We start from the raw sequence: 25,374 nt of genomic DNA, 5'->3' as shown, positions 1-25,374 counted from the left end.
CATGATTTTTTTCCACATGATTATCTCAGAACTGGCTGAACCGCTTTTAGCCGGATCCGCCTTATTCTGTTCGTTTTGGGGTCCCATAAGACCCTATTAAATTTTATTCAGTTTAGTAAAGTATTTAAAAAGTTATGCTAAGAAAAAGAATTTTGTATTTACAAAAAAGAGTGATTTTTTGCATAACCTCAAAAGCTGGGTCTTTTTGTTTACGTGCGAGAGTCGCGCCAGATGTGAAACGCTGCTTCAAATGAGAGTCTGTATGTTTTCTGGAAAAGTCTGTATCAGGTATATATTTTTTCATGAACTTATTTGCATTATTACTTTGTAAATGTGAGGAAGGTAGCACCCACCTAATGGTGGACTAAGAAACGTTTTTCTATTCAGAAATATGACAATTTCCGTAAAAAAAAATCGAGGTAAAAAATGTTCGCGTGCAGTGGCTCCTTAAGTGCACCATTTTCAAAATATAGTCATTCAAAGTTAAGCTTTGTCCGACAAATTCCGGTTTTCTGTTTTTTTTTTTAAATAGTGCCCACGATTGTCCATTCCCGAGAATTTTTTTTCTCGAATGGTTCGGAAAATTTTGTGCAATTTCGTTTAAGAAACATTGAAGATTGAACCACTGATTGCTGAGGTACAGCGGACAAAAGAAAAAGGAACAGCAAAATTGAATGATTAGACTTTTTGTACTTAAAAAAAATTGAAAACACTAAACGGAAAGGCCTCAAACTTCAGATTTTTTCGAATAAAATCAAATTTGCAATCAAAAATTTCGATTTTTTGAAACAAATAGTATTGATTCAAAAATTCATAACTCGGTCAAAGATTTTTTGCACAACCTGGAAATTTCTGAAAAGTTGGCATTTTATGTCCCCTAAAACAAATCCAAAAATAATAAAAAATTGAAATTGTTTTTTTTTGCAAATCAAGTTTTAATGACAAAAAGTCAAATTAAAAATCGCCATTTTTTTTAACTTTGTTTCATTATTTTTTAACTGCTGTCCTAATTTATACCTACAACTTTACCGAAGACACCAAATCGATCAAAAAATTCCTTCAAAAGATACAGATTTTTAATTTTCATACATCATTTTTGTATGGACAGCTGCCAAATGTGTATGGAAAATAATATGGACAAACTAATGATGCAAAATGGCTTATTTGGGCATACCGAAGGCACCAAAAAAGTTTCAGCCAGATTAAAAAACACAAAAAAATCGAATGACCGAAATCTTAGAGAATTGCTCAGGTCGGAAATCTCTTGGCGAACACAGTGTTGTACTTGGGATGCTCAGAATGTTTGACAGTTCGCTTTCCGTATGACAAAATTTAAAGCTAAAATCGTCTGTTACTAACTTTAATGCTGAAATAGCTTTAGCAAGGGTCCTGATTTTCAGAAATCACTCACTCATCGCCGAACGAATCATTGCCAATTGCAGCTCTCAACCACTCGCTAGCGATCACGACTCGCAAGCAGCCAGCGGCTTGGTCAATCGCTTCACAAAGCGATACAAATAACTTCGTGAATTTCTTTTTCTACTCCGTCCGTCAACCCGAGTCACAAACGAATATGCTCAGATCTTCTTTAATACATGTTCTGTAATTTGAAATTTTGAGATTTTCTACATATGTGTAACCCATTCAACGGCAGCTAGTAACATATTCAGTTTCGACACAGAATTTGGAGTTTATCAAATTTCTCGAAAAAAATACAAAGTTATAAATTATGCTTGAACTAGAATCGATTCCCAGACAGAGTAAAGATAGCCTAAAAAGAAGAAAATCTGCCCGAACATTTTCACAGAGGTATACTAATCTTCTGTGAATCGCCAGATTCTTCAAATCAGCACCGCCGTCCAAGTGGAACGAAGCACAGCATCAATCGGAAACGAAGGCACTCCAACTTGAAGACTGGAGAAAAAGGTTAAACCTTTTTGTAGAGAGCGATACGGGGTAGGTACTGTTTCTTCCAATCGATTGCACTGTCGATTGCCGCAGGTCGCAAACCGGTTCCCAGGACTTTCCGCAGGGAATTCGTAGTGGATCGATTGGTTTCGGTTGTTTTACGGGACAAGAAGCATGAGCACACGAAGATTGACCTTTTCAGAACCTCATGTTTCGATCAATATTTTGGAAAATTATCAGATCAAAGTGAGTATTGAAACAATAAAAAACTCAGAAAAACCATCTGACTCATTATGTAATCCTCGAATAAAAAAAGAAATCAACCATCATCAGTGCCGACAACAAGCCAGTAACCAGGGATGCCACATGATTTTTGAAAATGTCTGTGAAAAAGTCTGTGTATGTCTGTGCAGTTGTCTAAAATTCAAATATATCAACTTTCAGTCATAGAAATCCATCAAAAATTGTGTTTTTTAGCATTTGAAGACTAACGAAATAAGTTTCGATTGATATTTTTACAAATTATTAATTTAATAAAGTTCTAAAAAAGTCTGTGCACCTCAAAAAATGTCTGACACAAGCTTAAATGTCTTTAAAACACAGACAAATCTGTGTATCTGGCATCCCTGCCAGTAACTGATGCTGGAACAAATTGAAATCCGTGCCCAAACCACTTTTTGCCGTCGGCGTCTTCATTCCGAACCGAAATCCATTACTTGGGCAGTGACAACAAGACAGGATATTGTGGAACATTGTGTGGTGAGCTTTTCATGTACCAACCCCACACAAAAGCTCTCCCCGCCACCCCTGCCCTGCTTTTGCAGCAAGCTGCACAGCAAAATAAATGCTCGGTCATTTTTCTCTTGTTCAGCGCCGGAGGCAAAGTTCTCAATCTGGGCCGCGCTTTGCGTTTTGTTGTTGTACTGCTGAGTTTACTCGGCACAGAAAGAGCAACTTCCGCCACCGATTCGGTTGGTTTCCTCTTCTGGAGCTGGCAACACTGCCAAACTTTTTGTTTTGGGTTTAAATGGAAGATGTATCAATTTTGGGCAAAGAAGGGGAGTCGTGAAAAACAAACAGGTAAGTTTTGAAAACTTTTTGGGTAATTATTTCAATCTTATTCAGGATATAAGAATGTTTTTTAGCTGTAAAAAATAACAGAAATTTAAAGAAAGTCGATAGGGCAAGAGAAAGCTATCAAGAATTTATTGTCTCCATACAATTAATTATTTTAAGATCTTTTTTTACCTCGAAAAAATAAGAAAGGAATTATTATTTTATTTTTCAAATAAATATATTTTTAAAGTTTATATTTAATTGAAATTAATCACAAATCCAAATTTGACTAAAATGGGGTCTTAGAGTTCAAATTTGATGAAATACAAAAAAAAACATTTTGTTTTTGTCCGTGATTCGACTATCCGAAGTCCCATATAAACCTCCAGAAAATTGAACTTTGCATAATCGAAGCTTCGGATAATCAAGTCAGTACTGTACTAAGTTAAAAATTAGTTTTGACTGTCGTTGGCCAGACAACAAAACAAGACAACTTTTAACGTCATTATTTGTTCTTTTTGCCAAATATTGCAAATTCAAGCAAGATTTACTCCTGTTATATTTTTTTATTCGTGGGAAATACAAAGTTACTATTTTTCTGCAAAATCCTTATAAACATTTTTAACTTTGCCAAAAAAATTCAAGAGGATCATAGAAGCATTTACAGGATACAAATTACAATGCATTAAAAACTCATTTTTTTTGCGCTATCAATTCTCACTTAAATTGGAATACATCTAAACGTTGGGAAAGAACTTTAGAGGACTTTCCTACACGAGCAAATCTTACCCAAAATAAAAGCGGTTTTAATTCACTTTTGTCAATAAACTTAACTGTTGTTTTCAGCTATAGATAATGACGAGGAAAAATAAACTGTCAATATTAGTTTCAAAATATTTTTTTTTCTTGAAATTAAATATATATAATAAAATTTTCAATATTTGTTAGTTTTGATCGAAAACTAATGGTTCAAATTTCACTTTTATGAAATTGTTTGTTCTTATCAATTAAAATACTTTTGAATTTTCAGAATCAGGTCTAAAATTAAAAAAATGACCCTAAAAGTGTTTTAACTTTTTTTTTATGTAGGGCTTAATATTAAAAAAAAAAATTATTCGAAAAGAGCTAAAAATTTCACAAAAGTTAAATATTTTTACATTGAAAATCGAACCAAAATTTTTCAAAATATCACCAATTGAAAAAAAGGGCTGAATAGGTGATACTGAGAAAAAATCATTTTTCGCAAATTTTAAACTTTTAAGAGAATATATTGCAGCTGTCCGAACGACTAAGTAGAGAAAGAAAATGTAGAAAACCGTTGTTTTTTCAACATAAAATTGCAAAATATTATTTATTTTTTTCGAAAATTTAAATTAAAAAATTCTTGTAGCTTGAAAATAGCGCAATCATTAATAAAAAAAATAATAATGTAAAGTCGTTTTAGGAGCCAGATTAGAAGGGCTCATAGCAAAACAAAAAAAAAATAAAGAAATTTTGTGGCATGCCAATTACATAACATTGGAATTTCCCAACGATTTCACGGTAATGTAAAATTTGCTTAAAATTTGAACCAAAAGATGTTATTTAAGATAATTGAGGGCTACTGAAAAGGTAAGCAGTAGTTCAAGATGCAAAACATTTGAATCCCCTGAAACAAAATATTGACAGCAAAAAAAAAACGAATTTTCCAACCTTGTGAATTTTTTTAGAGATTTAGTAAGCTGAATTTACGATTCAGCTATTCTTATTTAAATAAGATTTAGATAAATTATTTTGCAAAAATTTCTCCAAATGATTTACTTATCAGTTAAATAAGTGTTTGTTGTCATGGTTTTTCAGCTTAAGGAAATTTTTAGTATTTCAAAAAAGTTTAGGCAAAATTTAGTTTCAGGAGGGTTTTAACATTTATTATTGATTATTCCTTAAAAATTTGAACATTGCAAAATGTTTATATTTTTTTTAAATAAATGTTTGTTTTTCTTTTTAAATAAGCGCTATTGAAAATAAAAATAAAAATAGCTAAAGCTAAAAAAATGAATAAAGTCATCTCGAATTATTTTTGATTGCTATATAGATCACGTTTTAATCACTAGAAATTTACAGACAATTCTAATTAGCTGCATTTCTTCGAATATTGAAATGCACAATATCTTCAAATACAAGTCCTAAATCTGCAATTCATTTTTTTTTTGCTATTGATTTCAAAATTCCCGTTTTATTTTTTTGTAAAGGTATTAACCAAATATCACAGCCGATGGAAGATTTAACGGATTACGCGGCTTCCGTGAAATCACAAAAACTCACAAGCTCTACAGATAAGGTACTCACGCAAAACGAATCGAATCGAAATTGAAAAATACCTATTTTGGGAATGAAACATTTAGTTTTTGTAGAAAGTTGAATAAAAAACTCGGATGTTTTTTTCTTTGTACCATTTTTTCAGTGTCCAAATCATAACCTGCAATTTTACTAATCAGAAAATATCATCTCAAGGTACGGATTTTCCAATATTCATAGAGAATTTTTATGGTCCTAGAAACACATTGTTTATAAAAATATTTTAAATAAGGCTGGTACAAATATTTTTAAAATTCTCCTCCTTCATTTCAAAGTCGGCTCAAAAAATAAAGCGACAATTTTTTTTTTCAAAACACTTCAAAATTTCAATGGAAATTTAAGTGCAAACAACTGAATCAATTTTAAATGCATTCACCTGCGTTTAGAATCATTTTCAGCATATTTGGTTTAATTCAAAAATCCTTCGAATTTTTTTTTAAAAAAATCAATGTACAAAACCCCAAAAAGTTTATTTTTGCGTTTTTTTTTGATTTTGTCAAATCTTACATTTTTCCGAAAACTATCAATTGCGATTTATCGATACAATTTTTTGCCACCCCCTTGACTCCGGCCAGGACCGAGGGACAAACAACTTTGAACAATATTTGAGAATTTGGTCATTCCATTTTTTTGTATTTTTCAAAGAAGCCATTTTGCATCATTAGTTTGTCCATATAATTTTCCATACAAATAGGGCAGCTGTCCGTACACAAATGATTTATGATAAATACAGAAATCTGTATCTTTTGAAGAAAAAATTGTACAGCGAAAAAAAAAATTGGTTATTTTTAATTTCACTTTTTGTCAAACCTTTTTTTAATTTTTTTTCTGATATGTTTTAGGGGACAGCAATTGCCAGCTTTTCAGAAATTTCCAGAATGAGCAAAAAATCTTTGACTGAGTTATGAATGTTTTAATCAATACAATTTTTTTTCTAAAAATCGAAATCCAATCGCAAAATTTTTCAACTTCAGTTTTCGATGTAAAATCCAATTAGCAATCAAAAAGTTTTTTTTAAGGTGATTTTTTTATAAGGTGTACCGTTTTCAAGTTATAGGCATTTTTGAGTAACTTTTTTTGAAAAAAGTCGCAGTTATTCATTTTTTGAAGGAGTGCCCATGTTTTCCCACTTTTGAAAAAAAAACATTTTTGAAAAGCTGAGAAAATTCTCTATATTTTGATTTTTTGAACTTTGTTGATACGACCCTTAGATGCTGAGATATTGCCATGCAAAGATTAAAAAAACAAGAAATTTGATGTTTTCTAAGTCTCACCCCAACAACCCACTTTATTCTAATGTCGATATCTCAGCAACTAATGGTCCGATTTTCAATGTTAAAATATGAAACAATCGTGAAATTTGCTGATCTTTTTGAAAACAATATTTTCATTTTTTTTTATCAAGACTTACATTTCAATAGGGGCCATACATTCTATGTTACCCCATAACTCGGTAAGATTTTTTGCACATGCTGGAAATTTCTGAAAAGTTGGCATTTGATGTTCCCTGAAACACATCAGAAAAAAATAGCGTTTTTTTGAAATCAATAGTGACAAAAAGTGATATTAAAAATCATAAAAAAATTGTTTACAGTTTATCATTTTTTACAGTGCTTCTCCATACCTACAACTTTGCCCAAGACACTCAAAAAACAATAAAATCCTTTAAAAGTTACAGATTTTTGAATTTTCGTTTATCATTTTTGTATGGACAGCTGTTCAAATTTGTATGGAAAATAATATGGACAAACTGATGATGCAAAATGGCTTCTTTGGGCATCCCAAAGGCACCAAAATAGTTTCAGCCGGATAAAAAAATACAAAAATTGAATTAAAAAAAAGTCTGAATTATAGTTTCGGGTCACTCTTTATGGAAAAGCAGAGAAAATTCAATTTCAATAATTATAATTTTTACCAATCTATATCGGTCTGTATCTAAAACATCAAAATTCAATAATGGTGACTGGCGTTTGTCCCATGGACAGGAAAAACATAAACAAAAATAATCGAAACGAAATAGCTTCATCTCCGTTCCGAAAGGCTCGAGTCTGACGGGGGTTTTACCTCGGGTGCCATGAAATTGCTTTGCCAAATGGATTTTTCGTTTTTCCACGACCCACAGACACCGCTTTGGAAAAAAGGGGTTGCTCCGGATATTGAAGATATGTTTTGAACGGTTTGATGTTGCTCTGTCATTGTAGCGACATTGTTTGGTGTCTTCAAGGTTTTCGTTAGTTTTTTTTTGTTAAAAAACAGCTACATTTATTTCAAAATGATTCCATTTTTACTTTTAGTTTGTTTCAAAACTGGAAAAACTGCTCACAGAATTAACTTTAGAATAATTTGAGAACGGATTTTTGTTCCTGAAGGTAACATAGATGGAAATTTCACTAAACCTTCATAAATTCTTGACTAAACCGTTCGTTCCGAAAATTGACGCAATCCATCAAAACAATCCACCCGTCGGTCAAAGCTAAGACTAAGAGGCTTTTCCCCTGCGAAAATCTATAAAACCCCAATGGACGTCTTATCTTGGCTCAAATTAGCACTCGTTGGATTGACTACCCTTCGTGATTTTCCACCCTCCCTTTTCCTCTTAAGCTCAAATTGGATCATGTTTGATGGGCCTTCCATCCCAGCAGCATCCAGTCCAACAGGGCACATTCCTTTTGACAAACGACAGCACAAGACACGTCTCTGAATCGAACATACAAATAAAAAAAGGAAAAACAAATTTTCCGCTCACTTTGGAGATTTCTCCACCCTGAGAAACTCTTGTAACGCACATTTGTCCGGGGAAAAGTGGGTCCTCTCACAGTGAAGGGGAAGCAAAATTTGCGTTTCTTTTCGACTAAAAGGTCGTCGGTTCGTGGCATGCACTGGCACGAGAGGACCGCCCCTGAGATAACATGCGTTCTTCAGTTTCAAGTTCGGCAAAGTTGGGTTTGATCACGTTCCACAAGGTTCGAGAAAAACGCGGGAGGGGGAGGAAGAAGGGTTTGTTGGGGTCAAATTGAATCTTGCAGTGTCAAATTGAGGCAAACTTTGCTTTCGATTCAAGGAAGGTGCGTTCGTGTTTGATGTTACCAATGGGGTAAAAATTGGATGCTGTTTGGTAGAGTTGATACTTCTTTGTTTTGTTTTGTAACGATTATTTGGTGTGTTGGGTTAACCTGATTTGCTACAAAAAAAGAGTCACACCACAATATTCCTCTAATAGTACGCAGTGGTGACAAAAAAAAACGATTATTTGTGTGTACATTTTTAACCATCTATCAAACGTCAAAAATATCAAAATTGGTCTTTTTAACATTGAGGATCATAATAAAAAGGTTTAGTTTTTAATATTGCAATACGGTAATATTTGGGAAATGACAGCTTTCAATGAAAAATACAAAAAAAAAAAAACAGACGAAACCCCGTTTACATCTTTTCTGTATCAATCGATTCAAAAACAAAAAACAAAAAACAAAAAACAAAATACAAAAAACAAAAAACAAAAGAGAATTTAAGATAATTTAAGATAATTTAAGATAATTTAAGATAATTTAAGATAATTTAAGGTAATTTAAGATAATTTAAGATAATTTAAGATAATTTAAGATAATTTAAGATAATTTAAGATAATTTAAGATAATTTAAGATAATTTAAGATAATTAGAGATAACTTAAGATAATTTAATATTATTTAAGATAATTTAAGATAATTTAAGATAATTTAAGATAATTTAAGATAATCTAAGATAATTTAAGATAATTTAAGATAATTTAAGATAATTTAAGATAATCTAAGATAAGATAATTTAAGATAATTTAAGATAATTTAAGATAATTTCAGATAATTTAAGATAATTTAAGATAATTTAAGATAATTTAAGATAATTTAAGATAATTTAAGATAATTTAAGATAATTTAAGATAATTTAAGATAATTTAAGATAATTTAAGATAATTTAAGATAATTTAAGATAATTTAAGATAATTTAAGATAATTTAAGATAATTTAAGATAATTTAAGATAATTTAAGATAATTTAAGATTATTTATGATAATTTAAGGTAATTTAAGATAATTTAAGATAATTTAAGATAATTAAAGATAATTTAAGATAATTTAAGATAATTTAAGATAATTTAAGATAATTTAAGATAATTTAAGATAATTTAAGATAATTTAAGATAATTTAAGATAATTTAAGATAATTTAAGATAATTTAAGATAATCTTTTAAGATAATTTAAGATAATTTAAGATAATTTAAGATAATTTAAGATAATTTAAGATAATTTAAGATAATTTATGATAATTTAAGATAATTTATGATAATTTAAGGTAATTTAAGATGATTTAAGATAATTTAAGATAATTTAAGATAATTTAAGATAATTTAAGATAATTTAAGATAATTTAAGATAATTTAAGATAATTTAAGATAATTTAAGATAATTTAAGATAATTTAAGATACTTTAGAGCAATTCTCTACAAAACCGGCCGATTTCGACCATTTTTATTTTTTGTATTTTTTTATTTGGCTCAAACTTTGTGGGGGCCTTCCCCATGACCAAAGAAGCCATTTTGCATCATTAGTTTGTCCATATAAATTTCCATACAAATTTGGCAGCTGTTCATACAAAAATGGTACGTAAATATTCGAAAATCCGTAACTTTTGAAGGAATTTTTTGATCAATTTGGTGTCTTCGGCAAAGTTGTAGGTATTGTTAAGGACTATTTAGAAAAAAATAGGTACACGGAAAAAAAAATTCCCGATTTTTTTATTAACTTTTTTTTCACAAAAACTCAAATTCCCAAAATACGTATTTTTTGATTTTCGAGATTTTTTGATATGTTTTAGGGGACAAAAATCCGCAACTTTTGAGCTATAGAGAAACATGGTCAAAAAATCTGCCGCCGAGTTATGATTTTTTGAAAAACTGGTGATTTTTGGAAAAATATAAATTTCATACATAAAATTTTTTTGACCTCATTTTTTTATGCAAAATTGAATTTGCAATCGAAAATTACTTTACAGATTTTTTGAAAAAGGGCCCCGTTTTCAAGTTATAGCCACCGAAAGTTTGATTTCAGCGAAATATTTGCAGTTTTTCGATTTTTAAAAATAGTGACCATGAGTGACCATTTCTGAAAATATTTTTTTTGAAAAGTTCAGAAAATTTGCTATAAAATTGTCTAAGAGACATTGAAGATTGGACCTCTGGTTGTTGAGATACAGCGGCTTAAAGAAAAAGAAACACGAAAATTGAAGTTTTCTAAGTCTCACCCAAACAGCCCACCATTTTCTAATGACGATATCTCAGCAATTAATGGTTCAATTTTCAATGTTAATACATGAAACATTCGTGAAATTTTCCGATCTTTTCGAAAAAAATATTTTGAAAAAAATTAAATCAAGACTAACATTTCAAATGGACATAATATTCAATGTTTGGCCCTTTTAAAATGTTAGTCTTGATTTAATTTTTTTCAAAATATTTTTTTCGAAAAGATCGGAAAATTTCACGAATGTTTCATGTATTAACATTGAAAATTGAACCATTAATTGCTGAGATATCGTCATTAGAAAATGGTGGGCTGTTTGGGTGAGACTTAGAAAACTTCAATTTTCGTGTTTCTTTTTCTTTAAGCCGCTGTATCTCAACAACCAGAGGTCAAATCTTCAATGTCTCTTAGACAATATTATAGCAAATTTTCTGAACTTTTCAAAAAAAATATTTTTAGAAATGGTCACTCATGGTCACTATTTTTAAAAATCGCAAAACTGCAAATATTTCGCTGAAATCAAACTTTCGGTGGCTATATCTTGAAAACGGGGCCCTTTATCAAAAAATCTGTAAAGTAATTTTCGATTGCAAATTCAATTTTGCATAAAAAAATGAGGTCAAAAAAATTGTATGTATGAAATTTCGATTTTTTCCAAAAATCACCAGTTTTTCAAAAAATCATAACTCGGCGGCAGATTTTTTGACCATGTTTCTCTATAGCTCAAAAGTTGCGGATTTTTGTCCCCTAAAACATATCAAAAAATCTCGAAAATCAAAAAATACGTATTTTGGGAATTTGAGTTTTTGTGAAAAAAAAGTTAATAAAAAAATCGGGAAATTTTTTTTTCCGTGTACCTATTTTTTTCTAAATAGTCCTTAACAATACCTACAACTTTGCCGAAGACACCAAATTGATCAAAAAATTCCTTCAAAAGTTACAGATTTTCGAATATTTACGTACCATTTTTGTATGAACAGCTGCCAAATTTGTATGGAAATTTATATGGACAAACTAATGATGCAAAATGGCTTCTTTGGTCATAGGGAAGGCCCCCACAAAGTTTGAGCCAAATCAAAAAATACAAATAAAATCCATTTCCGGTTTTGGTAGAGAATTGCTCTTTAAGATAATTTAAGATAATTTAAGATTATTCAAGATAATTTAAGATAATTTAAGATAATTTAAGATAATTTAAGATAATTTAAGATAATTTAAGATAATTTTAGATACTTTAAAATTATTTAAAAATTTTAATAATATTTCAAAAAATATTGTTTTACGATTTGGTTTAGGCCGTTGCAAATATTTTTTGAAGTTTATGTCCCTCGACTCTGACCAAAGTCGAGGGGAGGGGGGGGGGGGGCAAACAAATAAAAAAGTATAAAAATTGAAATTACGAGCCATGGTTTCAACATGTTAATGAAAAAGGTGTTTTGAAATGCATTATACACCTTTCCAGTTGTTTTGCCATCATAAGTTTCCAAAATATCTAAGTATTGACGAAAATTTTATTTTTTGGAATTTTATAAAAATTCTAAACATTTTTAAACAAGCCCAAACATGCTGAATATGATTATCAATGCAGAAAAATGCCTTTTAGATTGTTTTAAGTTGATTAGGCTTCTATTTTCATGGAAATTTTGAAGTTTTTTGGAAAAATACTTTTTTTGCCCCCTGATTTTTCAGACCAATTTTGAAGGGGCGGGCGACATAAACTTTGAAAAATATTTGCAACGGCCTTATTGGTGAATAATCAAGATACAATAAGTTCTTTTGGCATACATAACAGAGTTTTGGAGTTACTTTCAGCTGTGTGTTACATCATAATCCATATTGGAACAATTATTGCTTGTTGCTAAGGGATCACCAAGAGGAAGAAAGAAAAGAAATTTAAGAACTTTGAAACAGACTTAAAGCATGATATGACCATATACGTATAGATTGTTGGATTTTCGCTGGTTTTTTCACTTCTTGCAAAGAAGACGTACTGTACATAGTACTGATGAGCCAAAATAAGATGAACCTGCCTCACCTGGACGGGAATTGGTTTTTCACGAAACCCACGAGGGTGATCTGTTTTGAAAGTTTAATGAAGGCCCCAGCGATTAGGCGGCTGAGTGGACTCGCCAGTGGGGGCTCAATCGACGAAGAATGTACCGGATCACCAAGAGACGGCGCGGGGTTGGACAGGAATATTAAGATTCTGTTTCCTCTCTCGGTGAAAGTGACTGCTTCTTCTTCTCGGATTCATTTTTTTCTTTCTTCCCTCAATTTTGTAGCTTTCCCACGCAAGAGATCGAAAACGTGCGACAAACATTCAGATGATAACATTTATTCAGCGCCAAAGTGCTCTTTCTGGTAAACAAGACGTTTCGTGATGACCCTCAAAGGGGGTCACTTGGAAACGTTTTTGGTTTGGTCTTGTCTTGGTCTTGTCTTGGTCTTGTCTTGGTCTTGTCTTGGTCTTGTCTTGGTCTTGTCTTGGTCTTGTCTTGGTCTTGTCTTGGTCTTGTCTTGGTCTTGTCTTGGTCTTGTCTTGGTCTTGTCTTGGTCTTGTCTTGGTCTTGTCTTGTCTTGTCTTGTCTTGTCTTGGTCTTGTCTTGGTCTTGTCTTGGTCTTGTCTTGGTCTTGTCTTGGTCTTGTCTTGGTCTTGTCTTGGTCTTGTCTTGGTCTTGTCTTGGTCTTGTCTTGGTCTTGTCTTGGTCTTGTCTTGGTCTTGTCTTGGTCTTGTCTTGGTCTTGTCTTGGTCTTGTCTTGGTCTTGTCTTGGTCTTGTCTTGGTCTTGTCTTGGTCTTGTCTTGGTCTTGTCTTGGTCTTGTCTTGGTCTTGTCTTGGTCTTGTCTTGGTCTTGTCTTGGTCTTGTCTTGTGTCTTGGTCTTGTCTTGGTCTTGTCTTGGTCTTGTCTTGGTCTTGTCTTGGTCTTGTCTTGGTCTTGTCTTGGTCTTGTCTTGGTCTTGTCTTGGTCTTGTCTTGGTCTTGTCTTGGTCTTGTCTTGGTCTTGTCTTGGTCTTGTCTTGGTCTTGTCTTGGTCTTGTCTTGGTCTTGTCTTGGTCTTGTCTTGTCTTGGTCTTGTCTTGTCTTGGTCTTGTCGTGTCTTGGTCTTGTCTTGGTCTTGTCTTGGTCTTGTCTTGTCTTGTCTTGGTCTTGTCTTGTCTTGTCTTGGTCTTGTCTTGGTCTTGTCTTGGTCTTGTCTTGGTCTTGTCTTGGTCTTGTCTTGGTCTTGTCTTGGTCTTGTCTTGGTCTTGTCTTGGTCTTGTCTTGGTCTTGTCTTGGTCTTGTCTCTGTCTTGTCTTGGTCTTGTCTTGGTCTTGTCTTGGTCTTGTCTTGGTCTTGTCTTGGTCTTGTCTTGGTCTTGTCTTGGTCTTGTCTTGGTCTTGTCTTGGTCTTGTCTTGGTCTTGTCTTGGTCTTGTCTTGGTCTTGTCTTGGTCTTGTCTTGGTCTTGTCTTGGTCTTGTCTTGGTCTTGTCTTGGTCTTGTCTTGGTCTTGTCTTGGTCTTGTCTTGGTCTTGTCTTGGTCTTGTCTTGGTCTTGTCTTGGTCTTGTCTTGGTCTTGTCTTGTCTTGGTCTTGTCTTGTCTTGGTCTTGTCTTGTCTTGGTCTTGTCTTGTCTTGGTCTTGTCGTGTCTTGGTCTTGTCTTGGTCTTGTCTTGGTCTTGTCTTGGTCTTGTCTTGGTCTTGTCTTGGTCTTGTCTTGGTCTTGTCTTGGTCTTGTCTTGGTCTTGTCTTGGTCTTGTCTTGGTCTTGTCTTGGTCTTGTCTTGGTCTTGTCTTGGTCTTGTCTTGGTCTTGTCTTGGTCTTAAGCAGTGTTTATGTTGTCTAGTTTCAAATTCACCCCATGCCACGCTACCTCGCAATGTCGATGATGACAAGGACTACGTACCGGAATGGGGAAAGAGAAGTGCGACTTTACGCTGGTGGTCGGAGTGATCCCTCCGACTGATGCTGAAGCTGCGATGCTAATTTTGTGGAATTGAAGCCATACTTTTTCAAGGGTCTCTTCGTGCAGACGACACAGAAAAATAGCTTGCTTACGAATTTGTGCGAACTCTGCTCTGCCATCAAATGTCAGCCAAAGTTTGACGACTGAACCATTCTAACTTTGCAAATTACTCTAGGTTCCTAAGTCTTCTTTTAGGATATTAATTTTAACGAGCACGACTTTTGTGTACATTCAAAGTTCAAGGAAAAACGGGATGTTTTGGAATTTTTCATAAATTTTTGAATAACAATTTGCTTTTTAAGATGAAATTTATCACAACCATTAGCGCATCCCTCACCAAAGAAACACAAAAGCCAAACAGAAAAACCTAGATTGATTGTTTGTTTGGATCTTTTTTCACGCACGTGATAACCTCTCTTTGTGTATCTGTGTGAGGTAAATCTTGAGAACTTTTCAGGAGACGGACAAGCGAAAAGAAAACTTGGCACAAATCGTGAAAGAAGTAAATCAAACTGTCTTTAGGAGAATTCAAAGCAAACCTAAGCACAAACACGTTTGTGATTTTGTGGGTGTGTGCGCACTTGTTTGGAGTGGCGTGCATTTCAAAGACACATTCCTCGGCCCCGGTGGATTTTGGCCGTAGAAACTGCCGCACGCGCTCTACAATGAACAAATGGGAGCAGATTTGCAGCCAAGAGACGTGACTGATGGATAGAGAGAGAGAGAGAGCAACGAACGAACGTGCGTCTCCATTGGCACTAGAGCGGCAACGAAGTTAAAAGAACAGTGGGAGATTGGAATGAGAAAAGCGGACATATTTTGTCAAAATGCTTTAATTAGGAAAATTACAATTAAATTTTGTCTACGTTTTAACAAGTCTACTTTGTATTGTATTTGTTACTTGGAGCCAATTTGCATAATTGGTTTCTTTCGAGTTTTCATAAAAGCCTCCATAAAAATTTGTGGTTCATACAAAAGTGGAATGTAAATAGGGTAGATGACCCATAAATTGTCCACTTTTGTGTGAATATGAAGTAAATTTGAAGAAAATTCAATGATTTTTTCAAATATTTTTTGGGTAAACAGTCCCGAACAGACGGTAATAACTAAATTCATGCCATTTCAATAACAAATACTGTTAAAATAACAGAAAGCGTTTTGGAATATACTTGAAAAATCCATTTTTGCATAAGAGTTCAATAACAGTTTATGTTATCATAACAAAATGTGTTATCGGTCTGATATTGATTGAAAGCCAGAACAACTTGGGAATAACATTTTTTGTTATGGAAGAATACCTCCAATTGTTATTGGGATGATCGGATTAGTTGTTAAATAACAAAAAATAATAACAAAGATTTGTTCGAAGAATAACGTAAAATGTTATTAGTCCGTTATTACAAAAACAATCCAATAACAAAAAAATCATAACGGCGAATATCAAATCTTGTTATAAATAACATAAAATGTTATTGGCCTAGTATTTTCAAATAACAAAGAATGTTATTCCCAAGTTATTTCCGTCTGCTCGGGTTTATGAAAATAAGGGGGACCAGTAGTTTGAGTATAACAAGAAGGGGTCTGCTGTCATTTTTCCGCATGTTCATCACAAAATGTGTACACTGCCTTTTTTATGCAGTAAATAAAAAAAATATCACTTAAGAATCTATTTTGCATAACATATTGTTCTTGAATGCTTGAAACGACTGCTAACAGGTAGTTTACAACTCGCACGAGAAAAGCGTGCTTTATTTATACTCTAGCCTATACTTGGCACGTTCCTCACCGTACCGTCGTCGGTTCTAGTTTTGATGTTTCCTCTGTGACCAGTGAGAAAATATTTCACATGGAAAAGCGGAGCTAACTTAATTGGGTTTTGTTAAATTTCGGGTAATTGCGTTAAAATGGAAACACTGAGAATGTGGAGGAAAAGTTTGCCGACGTGATTCGTTTGTGTCTGATATGCATAGTCGAAATTTGATTAAAAAATGAAAATTTGTCTAAAAACTATTTTTTTTCCAGCTTGAGAATTAGATTCAATGGTTTGAGATCTGCGCAATTTTGTGTAGTTTTTTTATGTACAACTTTTAACTTCAATTAGCAGCTTGTTGCTTTCAATGGGAAGAAAACTTTTTGCATATTAATGATAACACACACACACATTCATCAAAATTTCCATTTTGTGGTACCAAACGAGCACACTCTTCATACAAATGGTGTGTGCGTACATGTGTGAGGTGTATATTTTCTGAAGGAAAAGGAAAGAACTTTTGTTACGCTTTTTTTTTTTTTGCTCCAACTTCCGCACAAAGGCGGATCGTAATATGTGAAAATAGGAGCATAACTCACACGAGTTACGAGTTGAGCACCGCCGTCATGTATCTGAGAGCCCCCAAAAAAGGGCTAACTTTTTCAATTTGGGTGCACGTGCAGAATACGAAAGCAGAACGGATTGGGCAAATCATTTCCATACTTTGTTCAGTGTTGCTTACTTTTTTTTTTGTTCTTTCTTTCGACATTTTTGTGGAATTAGAAAGCAATTGAGAGTTAATCCTAGTATTTGGTTGGATGAGTTATGGATTTTAACATTACTGTTTGAAAATTAAATTATAATTTTTGAAATTTAATCATTTGAAGAGTCATGTTCCAAGACTCAAACTTCTCAAAACTCTTTCACCCAAGACTCGTCCAACGCTGGCTCACGTAAGTACAGGCGTCAAAATTAATTATCTTTTGACGAAATGAACGACCTCCTCGTTGCCGCCAGCAGGACCAACTGTTGAACAGTCCCCTTAAGGGACCACCACGTGCAACAGCCATTTTGCGTCTGGTTCCGGCGGAATGACAAACCCTTCTTCTTCGGCTTCATTTTCATCGTGCTTGATTCACTCGGGTGGGAATTTGGACCAGAAATCTTGTTTAGGGCAAGCATATCCCAAGTGGGGAAAAGGATCTTCTCCGAAAAGCGGAGGGGTCGAGAGTGGCTAATTTGGCACGCATCGCCACTTGGGATGAGGGCGGAAGGGAGATAAAATGTGTTAGGGACACCGGGAGCCGGGCCTTTAATGGAGGAGGTCGTGACCGAAACCGTCATGGTGGTATAACACAGCTCCCGAATCCGTTTGCAGGCCACGCAGCACTTTGTTAAATGTAGCTAGCAACCGACGGAACTTGGAATCGGGCTCTTCTGGACGGGGTTTGTGGAATCTTCAGGCAAGCTTTTATGACTTGTTTGTATTTTGTGTTTTAGGGAATAGAAAATTTTGAAATTTGAAATTGTTTTGAGCGAAATCAATCAAATGATCTTTTTTCAGTCAAACGTAGAATATGACGAGAAGTCGTGATTTTAGCCACTCTCAATTGCCGAGATTTTCTGTCGAGATTCCCGCGAATATTGAGCATTTTTTTTATTTAATCAGGTTTTATTAGTGAATTATCTGTATCTGTATCTGGATTAAGTTGAGTAGTTTATTTAAGTACATAATACGGTCCTTCCAGCTGTGAGTTATTCCATAAATAAGTTGGAAACTCTTCTAGCTTTTAACTAAGGACTAAACTAAAGATAGATTTTTTCAAAAAACTATCTTTACTTGCTTAGGAAAGGGGATAGTGAGAGAGGAGAGCTTATAACAAGATCAATTAGGCACAAGGTAAACAATTTTGTCTCTTATTTTAAACAAGGTTTTGCAATCACAGTACAGTACATTACAATTACAGCAATTCCATTTGGAAGTTAAAATGGGTAACAGTGATTGATTTGAATTTATTTTTGAAATATAATTTAAAAAAAAACAGTCTCAAGAATTATATTTTTAAAAAATGTTTCCCTAGCCTGTATCTCGCCAGCATGTGAGTAAAACGATATGCTATGTTCTAGAAAGTCGTGTGGAATCAACTCAAACACATGGTATTTAAAATTAAAAAAAAAGTGTTTGGATTGAGTTACACAGATTTTCCAAAAAGTACTGCAAGTATTTTTTTTCTCGTTCTTATATGCATTGAAAATGATAGAAAATTAATTTGAAGTATTATTTTTTATGCACGAATATTTTGTTAAACTTATCAACTATAAAAACCTTACGCACTTGACGTTAAATTAATCTAGGATCCCTGGATTTCACAGTCACTGAAACCAGCCTTGAGTTTAAATGTTTGGTTTATCTTTGAACTAGTTTTCAAATGTATTGTAAACAAAAAATATCAGCATTGCTCAAGTTTCCTATGCAAAAAGAAAAAAAAATACATCATTTGTTTTTCAATACAATTCTCCATACAATGTAGCAAGCTGGTCATCCAAAATTTGCACTTCTCTGGTCTGTATCTCGAGATGGGATTATTCTGATCGGTGTCTTTGGCAAAGTTCTCGATTTTAATTAGGACTAAAAATCAAGAAACAGGTTAGGACTTATAGTCATTTTTAGGTTACAATTTTCTACATTATACCTTCCAACAAATTTCTCACCAAAAAGTGACAGTTTTTTTTATTGATTCCAAGAAATTTTAGAAAAAATAAATAAAAAGGGATGCAAAAAGTATTTTATTGTTTTTTCTTGTCTAAGAAAACATTGTTCCTAACTTCAATATCTATCATTTAAGAAGTGAGCACCTAAAATTCCTTGACATGACCTCAAAATGAGACTTGCTTATTTACAAATTATCAATTTAAAGAATTTAAAGAATTTAAACAATTTAAAGAATTTAAAGAATTTAAAGAATTTAAAGAATTTAAAGAATTTAAAGAATTTAAAGAATTTAAAGAATTTAAAGAATTTAAAGAATTTAAAGAATTTAAAGAATTTAAAGAATTTAAAGAATTTAAAGAATTTAAAGAATTTAAAGAATTTAAAGAATTTAAAAAATTTAAAGAATTTAAATTTTTTTTAAGAATTTAAAGAATTTAAAGAATTTAAAGAATTTAAAGAATTTAAAGAATTTAAAGAATTTAAAGAATTTAAAGAATTTAAAGAATTTAAAGAATTTAAAGAATTTAAAGAATTTAAAGAATTTAAAGAATTTAACGAATTTAAAGAATTTAAAGAATTTAAAGAATTTAAAGAATTTAAAGAATTTAAAGAATTTAAAGAATTTAAAGAATTTAAAGAATTTAAAGAATTTAAAGAATTTAAAGAATTTAAAGAATTTAAAGAATTTAAAGAATTTAAAGAATTTAAAGAATTTAAAGAATTTAAAGAATTTAAAGAATTTAAAGAATTTAAAGAATTTAAAGAATTTAAAGAATTTAAAGAATTTACAGAATTTAAAGAATTTAAAGAATTTAAAGAATTTAAAGAATTTAAAGAATTTAAAGAATTTAAAGAATTTATAGAATTTAAAGAATTTAAAGAATTTAAAGAACTAAAAGACTGTAAATTCTTTAGTTAGCTGAATCGTTTCAATTTTGCTGAATTGGTTCAATTTTGTTTCAGAATGACTATTCAAGCAATTTGAAAGAGTTAGATATGTCGCATGATACATTTTGTGCCAGAAACGCTCAACCGGTACAACTATTGAACCAGTTCGATAAACCGGTTCAGCTGAACCGGTTCAATTTTATTTCAGAATGGCTATTCAAGCAATTTGAAAGAGTAAGATATGTCGCATGATACATTTTGTGCCAGAAACGCTCAACCGGTACAATTATTGAACCGGTTGGATGAACCGGTTTAGCTGAATCGGTTCAATTTTGTTTCAGAATGACTATTCAAGCAATTTGAAAGAGTTAGATACGCCGCATGATACATTTTGTGCCAGAAACGCTCAACCGGTACAACTATTGAACCGGTTGGATAAACCGGTTCAGCTGAATCGGTTCAATTTTGTTTCAGAATGACTATTCAAGTAATTTGAAAGAGTTAGATATGTCGCATGATACATGTTGTGCCAGAAACGCTCAACCGGTACAACTATTGAACCAGTTAGATGAACCGGTTCAGCTGAATCGGTTCAATTTTGTTTCAGAATGACTATTCAAGTAATTTGAAAGAGTTAGATATGTCGCATGATACATGTTGTGCCAGAAACGCTCAACCGGTACAATTATTGAACCGGTTGGATGAACCGGTTTAGCTGAATCGGTTCAATTTTGTTTCAGAATGACTATTCAAGCAATTTGAAAGAGTTAGATACGCCGCATGATACATTTTGTGCCAGAAACGCTCAACCGGTACAACTATTGAACGGTTGGATGTACCGGTTTAGCTGAATCGGTTCAATTTTTTTTTCAGAATGACTATTCATAAAATTTTGGGAAGTTAGATATGTCGCTTGATTATGTTTCTGATGAAAAGTCATGTATTTATTCTCTTATTGATGTAAGTACGTAGAACAATAAAAGTTTACTAAACTTTTTATGTAAAACTTTATTGAAAACATAGTCTTTATATATTTTTAACATAAAGTTTAGATGAAAACCTTTCCAAAACACTATAAAACTTTGAGTTTTGGTCATGTTTTGCATAAAATATAAATTTTACAAATTTACTGTAACGCATTTTGCTCCAATTTTTTTTCGTTCACCCCCTCCCCCCCGAGCCTCACCCCAAAATCTGCTAATTTGCATATTTTTTACTTAAAGTAGACATTCTTACGATTCCAAAATACTATAAAACATTGAAGTTTGGTGTTATTTTGCATATTTCCCAAGCCTGCAAAGATTTACTGTAACGCATTTTGCAGCCTTCGGGTTGTACAGGGAAATTTTTTCCTTCGGGTCTTGACTGTTAACTTGAGCTACCATGCTCCGCCTCCCATGGAACTTTGAATGGGAAAACCCCTTTTTCTGAAAAATGCAATTTTCACCGATAGAATATTTTGATTTATAACGTTTTGTTTCCGCCATACCGTGCAATGCCAAATGAATTTTGCGTTTTATTTTTTCGCTATAGCTTAAAAGAGTGCCGTCTTGATCATCTTAAGAATATCATAGATTAATTACTAAAAATATTTCGCGTTTTTTTGTGTTTTAATGGGAAATAATAAAATGAGTAACTTTGCCGAAGCAAGTAGTTACAAAAGCTAGTTTTTTTTATATTTTTTTTTTTATATCCAAAACAGCGAATAATTTATTAGAAGCTATGGATAAGCCATGCTCTTTTCCATTATATGTAATAAATAAGAGTTATATTAAAAAAATATAAACTATTAATTATGTACGGATTTTTTATAACTTCCTTTTTATTAAATGCACTGCGATAGCGACAATTTGAACACGCCACTTCCATTTCGTAAAAGAATGGGCCACAGACCATTGAATAGTGATTAATGCTCAAATTTCTATTAAATTTTCATAGGTGGCACAATATTTTGGCTGTTGAAAAAATGCAGTGTTCCAAATCGATCGAATATCTAATCAAAACAGACTTTTTCTCAATATCAACCTGAACTTACAAAACCAAAGCGTTTTCTAATCACATTTTTCAGTTCAAGTTTCTAGTTATTTATTGCAAGTACAACTTCTGGATGACATGGACGCTTTTTTTTTAAATTCTAAACCCTTCCCTTCACTATGTTCACATCCCCCACTAAAGTTGGCACGTGGTTCCATTCCGGTCAAGTCTGTCATATAAATACTTTGACTCAGTAGATGCACTTTATATTTTAATGTTTTCCAGAACGCGATAAAGAACATTTAATTGTCGCACGTGCATTTTGGGCCAAATTGAGTTGAGAACGCAATTTTGTGCAGCTCACAAGGCCTCACCTTTTGACTTTCACATATTCGAAATAAATCCGATTTAAATCCTGAGATATTCAATAAAAATCGAAAAAAAAATCCGTGTATTGTAGTCACTCTTCACATGGAAGAAGTTTCAATCTTGTCGTGCTGTCTTAACACAGCCTGGAATTTGATGTAAGTGCGTCAACTGGCCAAAGGGATTTCAGGTCAGAACGCGTTTGACACACGTACATGCCCGACTACCGTAAACATTTGTAATTATAACTCGGGACTCCAGCAACCCAATTCAACCAAACTTCGGGAAAATGCACGGAATGATCAACCAAACAAAACGGGTTTGTTTTTGTTAACATTGCGTGCTCTTGTTTTTGTTTATCAATGTCAAACATTAAAACGCATTTTTGTCAAAGCGTTGAAAAGCGAAGCGCGACAAGATAGCACGACAGCGTCGATTTGATTCAATTAATAGCACAAACATAACAATAAACGCTAAATTTTACATGAACACCTTCAATTACCTGCAATTAATCACTTTCTCCAACTTTTCACTTTCGTCGGACCCCTCGTTCGACGCCGTTCTATTCAAACGTCTCCACTTTTTTTTTTATCTTCCAACAACTTCCGACAACCACTTGCCGGCGGCGGCGTCCAGCACCGTTTGACCACAAAAATCACAATATCTGCAAACCACCCACTTAAGATTGAACGTCGCGTGTGTGTGGTTTTCTGGAATCTCTCACTATTTTTCCCCCTTGCTTTTAACTTGCACGACTTTTCCTTTCCTGTGATCGTGTTTCGTGCTCGATGTTTATTTGGCTTTAATCGGTTTCACATCGCTCATTTTCAAGACGATTTGTTGTTTGTTTTTCCTGACTCTTTGAGGAGGTGTCTTTTATCTCGAGCTCTTGGGAACTTGATAGATTTCTGTGTGTTTTATCTTGACTCGTTTTTCTTTTCTTTTTGTTTGGTTGAGTGTGCTTCTCTAGAATCACGCACTAAACTACCATTAACGGCTAATGGGTGCACATTTGTTTCTCCTTCTCCGCTGCTCTGATATCTTGCTCTTCTTCTAGATCTACTAGCTAGCATGAACTACTAGAACACGTGCTGATTGTCTTCGGATGAGGTGGAACTCTCTACGTTGCGTTTGTGGAAGGCAGAAGAGGTATGTGATGTGAATTAGTATGTGGGTGTGAGTGTAAAGAACTTCTTAGGACACTTGACAGATATTGCTTCTTGGCTTGAACAATAACAACTTGAACTGCAACAACTCTACTCCGCCAACAACAACAACAGCAGACTCTCTAAGGCTTCTTCTTCTTTCCAGGAAGAGGGGGTGAAAAGGGGGGGAGGGGACACAACACAACAGGAACTTCTTTCACTTTCACTTTTGAACGACACTTTCGATTCTTCCGGCGAATCGCAACCCCCGTTTGATATGACACAAGTTTCTCAAAAAAAACAGGTTGCTGCGGTTTCAACAAACTGCGCCCGAGTTCTTCAAACCTTTTCTCTCAGCTAACAAAAGAACCATGTGGTGACCGCTTTGAGGACGCCAACCGTTCTGAATGAAGTCCCTTTCCCTTTTGGAACCACAATCCGTCGCTAGTACCTAGGCAATACTGACTCCCTGGCAAGGTGTGCTGGTACGTTTTGTTGTTCCGGCCCGTGCTCCCACTCTCTCTCGCTCTCCCTCTCGCTCTCACACCACCCCGGGAAAAACTCCTGCTCAAGAGAGCGCTCTCGTTCACTTGGAAAGAGAGAGAGTTTTCGCGGAAATTGGCACACACGTGGGGAAGCTGTTGCTTCTGGCTCGAATTCGGCGACGACGCGCCAACTGTGACGTCATCGCGGGAAGCTGTGACCTCCGATGAGACGATGAGAGGCAAATCTCACCACCACCACGAAGAGTGAGTATGCGAGAGCGGGTGAGTAAATCGGGTCGTGCGACCTTTTTGCGTGCATTTTTTTCTTTCTTTATGTGGCGACAATGGAAAGGTCGAGTTAGAGAGAGGGTGGTTTGGGATTTTGGAAAAACGTGACCACACAGGTGTTGGTTGGTGTGAGAAGGAGAAAACGAGAGAGCGTCGTAGATTCTGTAGTAAACGTGAGCTGCTATGTAGTGATGAGAGGTAGGAGTGTGAGTATGTTTTGGTTGGAGTTTGGCCAGGTCGTGCAAAACCATGCGGCTCCTTCGAAGCAGTTGGGGAGAGTTTTTCGGTTTGTTGATGTTTCGGAGGGGTTCGCAATGTGGGTAGGTGATGAGGTGAAACTTTGAATTATACGACGGTTTGTATGGGAATTCATAACGATTTTTTTTCGTTTAATTTTTTTCTTGTTTTAAACATTAAATTCGTGCTCTGCAACCCCATTTTAGTGAAATTTCAATAGATGAATAGATGAGATGATTTCCTATTAAATCATAAAATGCATTTTTTCAACATTTCATCACCGCCATATTGGTCGCCATCTGGATTTAAAAATCTTAAATCACTTTAGCGAAAAAGATCTAACATAACCAGTTAAGCAACCAAATTAAATATTATCTGCATTTTGCTCATTCATGGGAAATCGGTCCACTGACAATTATTTGAAGATAAGAATGCTGATATTTTTCATAACCATTATATTTATAGAAATTTTTCTTCCACTATGTATTATTACTGCAGTCCAGACTCGATTATCCGAAGGCCTTGGAAATATTTCACTTCGGATAATCGAATCACAATCTTTTTACTGTCTTATTTTTGTTTGTCGAGCATAAGTATGACCCTTAAACTACGCTGAAGTAATTTAAAAATTTGGATCCAAGATGGTGGCCAAAATGGTGGTGATGAAATATTGAAAAAAAATGCATTTTTTGATTTAATAGGCCGTTGCAAATATGTTTTGAAGTTTATGTCCCTCGGCTCTGACCAAAGTCGAAAGGGGTGACAAAAAAAAATATAAAAATTGAAATTACAATCCTAGGTTTCAACATTTGGATAAAAAAAAGTGTTTTAAAATGCATTTTACAGGCGTACAGTTGCTTTCCAATAATTAGTTTTGAAAATATCGAGGTATTGACGGAATTTTTTTTCGCAAAAAAAAAACTTTTCTTGGGTCTGTACATTGGTATTTCATTAAAATTTAAAATGTTTTCAAAGGAGCTCAAAAATGCTAAATATGATTATGAACG

At 33.6% G+C, this 25,374-nt stretch overlaps 1 protein-coding gene and 1 long non-coding RNA gene across 3 annotated transcripts in view; one reads left to right on the top strand and one right to left on the bottom strand.

Annotated features, from left to right (window-relative positions):
• The window catches only part of LOC120422099 (diacylglycerol kinase eta), a 123,132-nt gene extending 99,212 nt beyond the window's left edge, over nucleotides 1–23,920 (bottom strand). The window contains exon 1 of one of the 2 annotated variants that reach the window (XM_039585453.2): nucleotides 22,715–23,920. The gene's annotated coding sequence lies outside the window, so the exon portion shown is untranslated. The remainder of the gene's footprint in view (nucleotides 1–22,714) is intronic. The other variant, XM_052709787.1, reaches the window with a different exon arrangement.
• LOC128093335 (uncharacterized) overlaps nucleotides 15,971–25,374 on the top strand; it is a 77,484-nt gene continuing 68,080 nt past the window's right edge. Inside the window, exon 1 of the long non-coding RNA XR_008212419.1 lies at nucleotides 15,971–16,053. This is a non-coding gene — a long non-coding RNA (uncharacterized LOC128093335). The remainder of the gene's footprint in view (nucleotides 16,054–25,374) is intronic.

This window comes from Culex pipiens, chromosome 3 (genome assembly GCF_016801865.2).
Source record: "Culex pipiens pallens isolate TS chromosome 3, TS_CPP_V2, whole genome shotgun sequence".
Taxonomy (NCBI): domain Eukaryota; kingdom Metazoa; phylum Arthropoda; class Insecta; order Diptera; family Culicidae; genus Culex; species Culex pipiens.
The sequence above is the reverse complement of the archived record's forward strand: the minus strand, read 5'-3'. Positions and strand labels throughout refer to the sequence as shown.